The sequence below is a fragment of the Amblyomma maculatum genome, chromosome 1, assembly GCF_055883805.1.
Source record: "Amblyomma maculatum isolate TAMU_Amacu chromosome 1, ASM5588380v1, whole genome shotgun sequence".
Taxonomy (NCBI): domain Eukaryota; kingdom Metazoa; phylum Arthropoda; class Arachnida; order Ixodida; family Ixodidae; genus Amblyomma; species Amblyomma maculatum.
Window position 1 is genome coordinate 4,783,025 of NC_139344.1, and position 8,233 is coordinate 4,791,257.

The 8,233-nt window shown below is 42.7% G+C and overlaps 1 long non-coding RNA gene across 1 annotated transcript; it reads left to right on the forward strand.

Moving 5' to 3' along the window:
• The first annotated feature begins 1,151 nt into the window (after positions 1 to 1,151).
• On the forward strand, positions 1,152 to 6,380 carry LOC146201520 (uncharacterized). The gene is made up of 2 exons (XR_014703550.1): positions 1,152 to 1,577; positions 4,000 to 6,380. It is a non-coding gene; the product is annotated as an uncharacterized LOC146201520 (long non-coding RNA).
• Positions 6,381 to 8,233: the final 1,853 nt, after the last annotated feature.

Sequence of the window (8,233 nt, forward strand, 5' to 3'; positions counted from 1 at the left end):
TGAGACTATAGCAAAAATTTGCTAAACTGCACTACTCTGAATTGAAGCTTTCTGCTGCGTAATGACACTTGCAAATGTTGTCCGTCTCAATGTCAAATAAAAAGAAAAAAAAAGAAAGGATTGAATCGGTGATCTTAGACTAATGAAGAGATACACAAATCCTAGTACTTTATGAGAGGTGATACCAACAGTATGTGTTGCATCTTGAAGCTATGCACACTATACACATATATGCTGAATCATCATATTGCAAGGAAATGTATTTTAGATGGCATATTTTTCAGTGTAACTGTAGGCTGCGTCACGCGAGATGCATTGAGGAAAGCTGCACGTGCAACTCCATGAATATATGTTGTGCAGTTTCCACCAGCAGTGCATAATCAGTATGCTGCATGGAAAGAGCAGCTTGATTGCTTTAGCTTCTTTACTGTATGCTGTAGGCCACAGAGATAAGTTGAAATATTTCTATGGTCAGTTTCTTAATTGAAGTAAAGAGCGTGCAAACACCCCACACTGCCTTCACTTGAAGCTTGACCGGTAAGCTATTTTTGCATATCGCATATCTTTCCTGATTGAGAGTTCAGGCTTTCACCCCACTGTCCTTGCTTTTGCTATAAGCTACAGGCATTAAAAAATTTCGTCACCATTTAAGGGTTAAACACTGAAGTAGTGAGGCACATATCACACAAGAAATGATCGCTCTCAGGTGACCAGTTGGAGCTGACAGCCATAGATGTGGCGCCTATAAAGGAACAGCGGGCGAGCCGAATTGGGCTCGCCCACTGTTTTTTATGAGCGAGCACAATTCAGCATCTTCTGTTTCCAAACAAATCACTTGATCTGTAAAACGCCGTATATTCTTTCAATATTAACAAACAAACAATTGCCACTGTAACTGTTTATGAACAGGAGTTTTCGCAAGGAACATGGCAATGAATTTGGGCCAAAGCTCCGATTCGCCGAACCACAGACCGCCGTCAACCTAACGTCCATGACAAGCAAAGCACGCAGTTAGTTTGTCCAGCATCGCGAGAAAAGAAGCGAAACTCACGGTGGTCTTTCGCTAGCACTGCTAATTTTTGAATGTACAAACTACAGGCGCGTATACACGACAAACATGCAGTGTTAGCGCGTAGACGCCCGACATCGTGCTTGCCACTGTTCGGCGAGCAGCAAAGTCGTTAGGTCAGCGACTTCCGAAACCGAAACAAGTCGAAACCAGACGAGGCAGCCGAAGCGGATCGAAGTGCTAGCCGTAGCCATTATGAGTAGGTGGCGTTAGAGTGTCGTCGCGCCTAAAGCCCCTACTTTAGTCGCGCCTTTTTCTCTTGTGTGCTGTTGGGGACCTTGCTGCTTGCGGCTTCATTATTTCGAGATATACGAGGCACAGAGCTCAACAAAATAGCTCGTGCGATGTGCAGAAGCGTGGTAAGGTTGTGTGAATACCTGTGCAAAAAGTGTGCTCGCGTGCCCGACAGGTAGTGCGTTTCCTTTGTGCGCTCTCACTGCAAACACTGCGCTGACGACGGGACTATTGGAGGGCGGCCACCACCCGGCATACATATGACATCTCGGAGGTAAGTTAATTTCCATCTTCCCTGTACATTCTCCTAAAAACTTCGCGCAGAACTGATGATGCATGCCAACACAGCGCTAGTTCGTAAACATCAAGACGCGCATGTCATTATAACATACGGTAGTTTGCTTTTGACGAGGGAAGGGTGAATGCGTTTGCTGTGTCTAGGAAAAGAGACAGTTAGTGCCAGGGGCTGCACGCTCAGAGTAGAATATGCCGTACAAATCATCACTCGTAAGACCATTGCGGGGTGCACGATGCTGGCGCCTACTGCAATTCAGCCTTCGGCAAGAATTTAGAATGGGCCAGTTCCAAGTGCCTCGACCCGGGCCTTATGTTGCGCTGCAGTTGAAGATCCGGCGCTTGTGCAGTTGCAACTACACGGATTGAATAAGCGGTAAAACCTACCTGCGTTACTACAGGGCTAGAATTATTCATATGTTCCATAAATATTGCGGATTACGAGGTATGGAGCCGGCGAACATGCGACGGCAGTATGATTCAGCAGCAACCGTACTTAAACTCCATTGTCGAGCCTTGGGTAGTAGAAGGGAAAAAAAAAAAAAAAAAAAAAACGTTTTTAGCTATTTTGAATTTTTTCGCCTGTATTGGGCTTGATATTTTCTTTTTCATACTTTGGTCGTGACTGAAGTAATCCCCAAAAACTACTAAGCGCATATAAAAGACACCAAACTCAGACTTTCAGTCCAGACATGTCAGTAAGGTGTAAAGGTAATTATGCATTCAACAGTACCAATAGTATTGATTTTCTTGTTTAATTATTTACAAATGAAGCGAAAAAAATCTGACTTAGTGCTGAGATGCCCCATTGGCATCTTCTCTAATATGAAATGTGAATCAGAATGTGCAGTTTTTCCGTACTCAGTATACCACTGATTCATCACAGATGTGAGAATATGAAATTCATGCAAGTTTCAAAATGAAGAGTGCATGCAGAATTCCAAGCAAAACAAGCCTTTGATTAAAGTATCATTCAGTTGTGGTGTTTTCGTTTAAATTTATGCATGTTTTGTAGAAGCAACGGTAGAGTTGATATGGAGTTAGTGTTGTGTCTGGATCTAGATTATGAATGGCTACCACATTTATGAATTGCTTGGTTGCCACATGCACTTCCAGACATTGTTTGAACAGTCACATCACATTCTGCATTTGGCTTCTTTTTACTTTTTTTGCATGGAACTGTTTCCACTTTAGAGTGTGTAGCCTTTCACAATTCATAATTGATCGGGTGAGCATGTTTTGGCATGATGAAGGGTTTGGAAGTTCGAGAGCATTGGCCCTTCATGATGCACAAGGGGCAGACTGCTTACTGCACTGGTACCACTATCTTCCTAGATTCCTAGGTATCACTCATATTTCTATACAGAATACATGTTTTCAGAAATCCATATTTCTTGTCCGACTTTGCACATTCTTCAGTTGACATAATGGGAGCTAGGGACGAACTTTTGCCTTTCTTGGTGCACTGCTCCTATTTTGTTTAAAGAGCCGCCACATTTTGTGTAACCCGAGTTGGGGTGCAAACACTGCATGTTCATAGGGTGGTCAGGGAGCAAACTTGGTGGCACTGTGAAGGCCATGAACAATATGCTGATGATAGGCTGGCTTTAGACTAACTGGCTTGCATTTCTCGGTGTGTTTTGTATCTGCGAGGGTTCCATAAGCTGCCACATATATTGCTTTGATTTGATGTTGAGGTGACTGGCATGATTAAAAAGTCAATGTGATGATCGAAGTCTTCAGAACATGCTGGGATTGTACTCCTGGCTTAAGTTGCAGACATTGTTTGCTGGTTATACCTTTGAGAGGAAATCTAGTAGATGAAGCTATGGGCAGAGTGCTTGCTTGGTATTCCAACCTAACCACCCAAACGTCACTGTTTACTGGAAACAGATTGTTCAAGCTTCCAGCCTTCCACTTGTTTACTCGTACATTGCAGTGAAGTGCATTTATGCCTTGGCACATGGCAGGCTCAGGGGCTCGTTCATCGCCACTGTACTAGGTTAGACCTCCAGTTGACTCGAAATGCCTTTTGCCATTGCCATGAAATAGTTGTTTAAAAGAAGGTTCGATGACAGAAATACTGTTTGCTCTCTTAGTAGGTAAAGAACAGTTAGCATAACATTTCTTTCGAGTTACATTACCTGGCATCTCTAGATGCGCGTTGTGCCTGTTATGGGCACTGAATTCTTGGTGTGAGATCAGAGGTTCCTGCAGAATCGCAGACTTTTATAATGCTACTTAAATTATGAGCAGATCGAGGTGATAGATGACAAGACTTTACTAATGGTCAATTCCAATCATAGGGTTTAGTGACTTACAGAACATTATTTTCTGCTCTTTTTGGAGTAACTGTATTCCAAATGCAGATCCGGAACACAAGTCCCATCTTCCCAATGCAGATGGGGAGCGATTGCTGAGCCAAGATCGGTCCCTGGAGCAGTGGATTGTTCTTCCGAAATCAACAGAACCGGCTAGAAGTTTGCTTGAGTATTTGTTCAGCTGCACCTTCTATTTCCAGTAGCATGCTCTGCTGTGCTGACTGTGCCCTCTGTGCTCCATAATAGATGATCATTACTTGCCACTGCTATGAATGCAAATTGCTGTCATGAACTAGTGCTTACTCTTGAGGACAGCAAGTCTAAGAGTAGCAGTATTGTGCAATAATCTTTTTTAAAGACCTCAGCTCGGAGTGTGACTAGAAGATTTTGTGCGGAAATCATCTTTATGTGCTATTCATGATCTTAAAGCCATTCCTGAACTCTGAAACAGTGAAAATGGTGAACTGCGACTTCCTTTTATTTGAGAATAGTGCCAAAGAAATTTTACCCTGCTTGCCCGCACTCGGCTATACGAAAGAATGGCATAAAATGTTGATGTTATTGCCATCCCAAGAAGCAGCGGGAGAAATGCAGACCTATTACAGGTTTAAAAACAGCTGGCACGTGTAGACGAAGCATAGGCTAGCACACAGAATAACAGGCAATTCTTCTGTCAGTTCATGGGCACCACCTACTTGCGCTGGCATGAGTTCCAAACGCAATCGGGACACAATCTGTACTGGATGCAGGTGCTCTTTTGCGGAGCAGGCAGACCACTTCACTTGTGGGATTGTAATTCACTGTATGTGCAGAGGAAAAGCAGGTGAACGTGTCTCTGCTGGCATATGTCGCATTGCCTGCTGTCATCCTTTTTACTTTCAATATGTGCTAATGACAGGAATGCTCATAGCACAAGTAGAGTGAAGACACTGATCTGCGCCATTATGGAAATGCCGAGATGTTAGCATGGGCAAACATCTCTTTGCATCACCGCGAAGCTTGCTAAGGCTCAGTTCAATGTACGAGCAAGCTAACACAATGCGGGCATATGTCAGACAGCTCTTTAGCTATGGTCCTACACAACTGCTGCCATACCTTTAATGAGAACTCTTGACTAAAAAGGCAACATTTTACAAAGAGCAAAGTAAATGATAAGAATGACTTTTTTTTTTTCATTTAACAAAGCTGGTGGTCACAGTGAAGAACTCATGCCACGATTGTTAATATGCCTCTACTGCCCCATTTGTAAAGCAAGCATATTGAAATTCTCGAATGAGCATGGTTACAGTCGTGAGCAGCTCTGTTAGATGTATGTCCATAAGGGTGGCATATTGTTTCGTTGTTCAAAAGAATTCTAAACAATAGGTCGTTTGGAACTTAAAGGAGAAAGAACAGAGGAGCTGGCTGTATTTTTGTTTTGTTTTTTCCTAAAAAATAAAAAGAAGCTGGCTGTAGATGCAGAAATACTGTGAATGGTGAGAGTTGGACAGGTGCCAAGCAGTCGTGAACTGCACCTGGACTTTGCAAGGAGCCTCATGCTACTCATGAGCCACAGCTTGGCCATACCTAGCTTATATAAGCTTGGCTTGTACAAAACATGCCTGCAAATGTAACCCTGCCTCAAGGCTGCCTACACCCTACTGTGGCAGCTTCAGCGTTTAGACATTTGTCTAGTGAGCTGGGTGACGCGGGCTCAGTCTTAGCTGGGATGATTACATTTCGATGGTGGAAAAATGCTAGGTGCCCATGTGCTTTATAGTGTCAGTGCACATTAAAGAAGCGTAGATGGTCGAAATTATCCAGAGCTGTCTACAATGGCTGACCCTCGAAGTCAAAGTTTCTTTGGCATGTTGAACCCCATGATCAAATCAAGGCTGCCTACTGTTAGCATTAGTAGAGTACCTTCGCAATGCCACAAAGTCTGCCCCTCACCACACTCCTAAATTTCGTTGTTTGCAACTCTACTCAGGTTACTTAGTTTGATGACCCCTTTCCCTGAAACAGTAGCAGTCGACGAAAAGAAGTGTAAAAGCATATCTCACGCCCATGCACCGAGAAAGGTGCTGATTTGGTCTTATTATTTTTTTTTTTTTTCATGAGAATTTGGTCAGTGTCATAATATGACCCTTGGAAAGTCATATCTCTGCTGAAATGTTCATGTGACAATCTGGGTAACTTTTATAGATGGCTTGGATATGATATCATAAGTGCTATGATGGTGAACTGTGCTTAGTGTCTGCAATACCTTCATAATGAAGATGGTGAATGCAAATTAGACAGATTTTTGTTGTACTTTTGGTTCACCAGTGGGTGCCTAGTGAGTTGTCAGTGCAAGCTATCCATAGGTTCACTTTCTTCATGCAATTTACATAGCTGTGGAGTTCTCATAATAGCAGAAGTATCATATTTATGGGTCACTAACTACTGTTTTTTTTTTAAATATAAAATTTTGATGCATGATTTCACCCCATTTAGTTTTGTATAAGTATTCATTGTTCGTTTTTTTTTTTTCTTTTTTGTGCGTGTTCTGTCAATACCAATGCTGTCAAGGGTCAGTTTTTTTGTACTTTCTTTTATACCGTGCCTCTCCTGCTTGGACCATGTTTGGTCCGCAGTATGCGATAAATAAAAAATAAGTAAATGCGCCGTCAGCAACCCTGGAGTGCAGCGTGCTATTCACCTGGACACCATAGATATTTTAATCATGCCATACCCCTTTGTTACTTTCAGTTTTCAGTTCTACAAGTCTTGATCACGGTAGCACATCACTATACTCGGGGATAACTGTGGCTATGCAGCTGAAGTTAGGCAGAAAGGAAGAGGCAACATACCTCTTTCCCCTTGCCATGTAGAGTGGGTTACTTCAGCCCAGTACACTCCTAGCCCAAATAGTGAGCAAACCACTCTTCACGGCAAGGGGACAGAAACTTTTCTCCTTTTCTTTCGTACCTAGACTCGGCTGCACAGCCCCAAAACATTGTCCCCATGTACAGCAATATTCAATGCCACATTTCTTCTCAGTGTCAGAGCACCCTCTGCTTGCTCTGTACCACCCTTGCAGCAGCCCAGTGTTTTGTTTACCACAGAAAATCATGTCTGTGCAAGCTGTGTTGGCATGGAGAGCTGCATATCTGAGCCAACTTTCAGACTTTATGATGAGGCTGTCATTGATTGGCTTTAAGTTCCATGAAACGTGGTCATGTGTGTTGATTAGTGTCACATGAAGTAAAATTTCGCTGACTAAAATACAATCATAAGGATGTAATTTGGGTGAGTTGGTAAGGTGTCATCTTGAAAGTAGCAGCACGAAAAAACAAGGACGTGAAAAGAAGCAAGCAGATGCTAACTCGCAACTAATGTTTATTGATGCAAATAAGAAATATATAATGCCAAGCAACACTGCAAACCGCTCAATCACCAATAAGCAGACAGCAAAACATGAATCACTAAAACTTCCGAACGGTTCCATTTGAGTAGATATAGGTAGAGGTCAACTTGGCTGTGCATTGTAAGAATGCACTGGTTGCTTTCAGTTTCTTTCTGCTGTGCACATTCTGGCTGTCATCCATTGCAAATCAGCTGGGAAATCATTGAAGCTAGACATATTTTACAACTAGGTAATTAAGCTTCGATTGAGGAAAACGCAGAAAACTAGAAGGCCTTTCAGGTATGATCTGGATCAGATTTCATTAGAATATGCTGTGGAAGTGAGCAATCGATTTCAAGAATTAGATCTAGAAGACAAAGAGCCCGAAGAGATGTGGACTGATGTTCGTGATATAATACAAGAAGTTGCTACTAAGGTAGTTCCAAAGCAAAAGAAATGCAAAAAAGCAAACTGGTTATCTGAAGAGGCTTTGCAAATAGCTGAGGAAAGGAGGATGGCAAAAGGTAAGGGGGAAAGAGAAAGATACAAGGTTCTCAATGCGGATTTTCAGAAAATAGCAAGGAGAGATAAGAATGCCTTCTTGAACATACAGTGTCAAGCAGTTGAGGACAACAGCCAATTAAGGAACACAAGAGCTCTGTATAAGACAATCAAAGATATCAAAGGAAGCTTCTGTGCTAAGCTGGGCGTGATAAAGGACAAACGAGGCAAGGACCTCACTGAAGCCTCAGAGATAAAGAAGAGGTGGCAGGAATACACAGAAGAACTGTACAAGAAGGACCCGGATGTGCAAACCCAACATAGGACGGTTGTGATTACTGATCTCGAGCCGGGCATCCTGAAGAGTGAAGTTGAATGGGCCTTAGCCAGCCTTGCTAAGAACAAAGCTAGCGGAATTGATGGTATTCCAGCTGAGTTGCTTCAAAA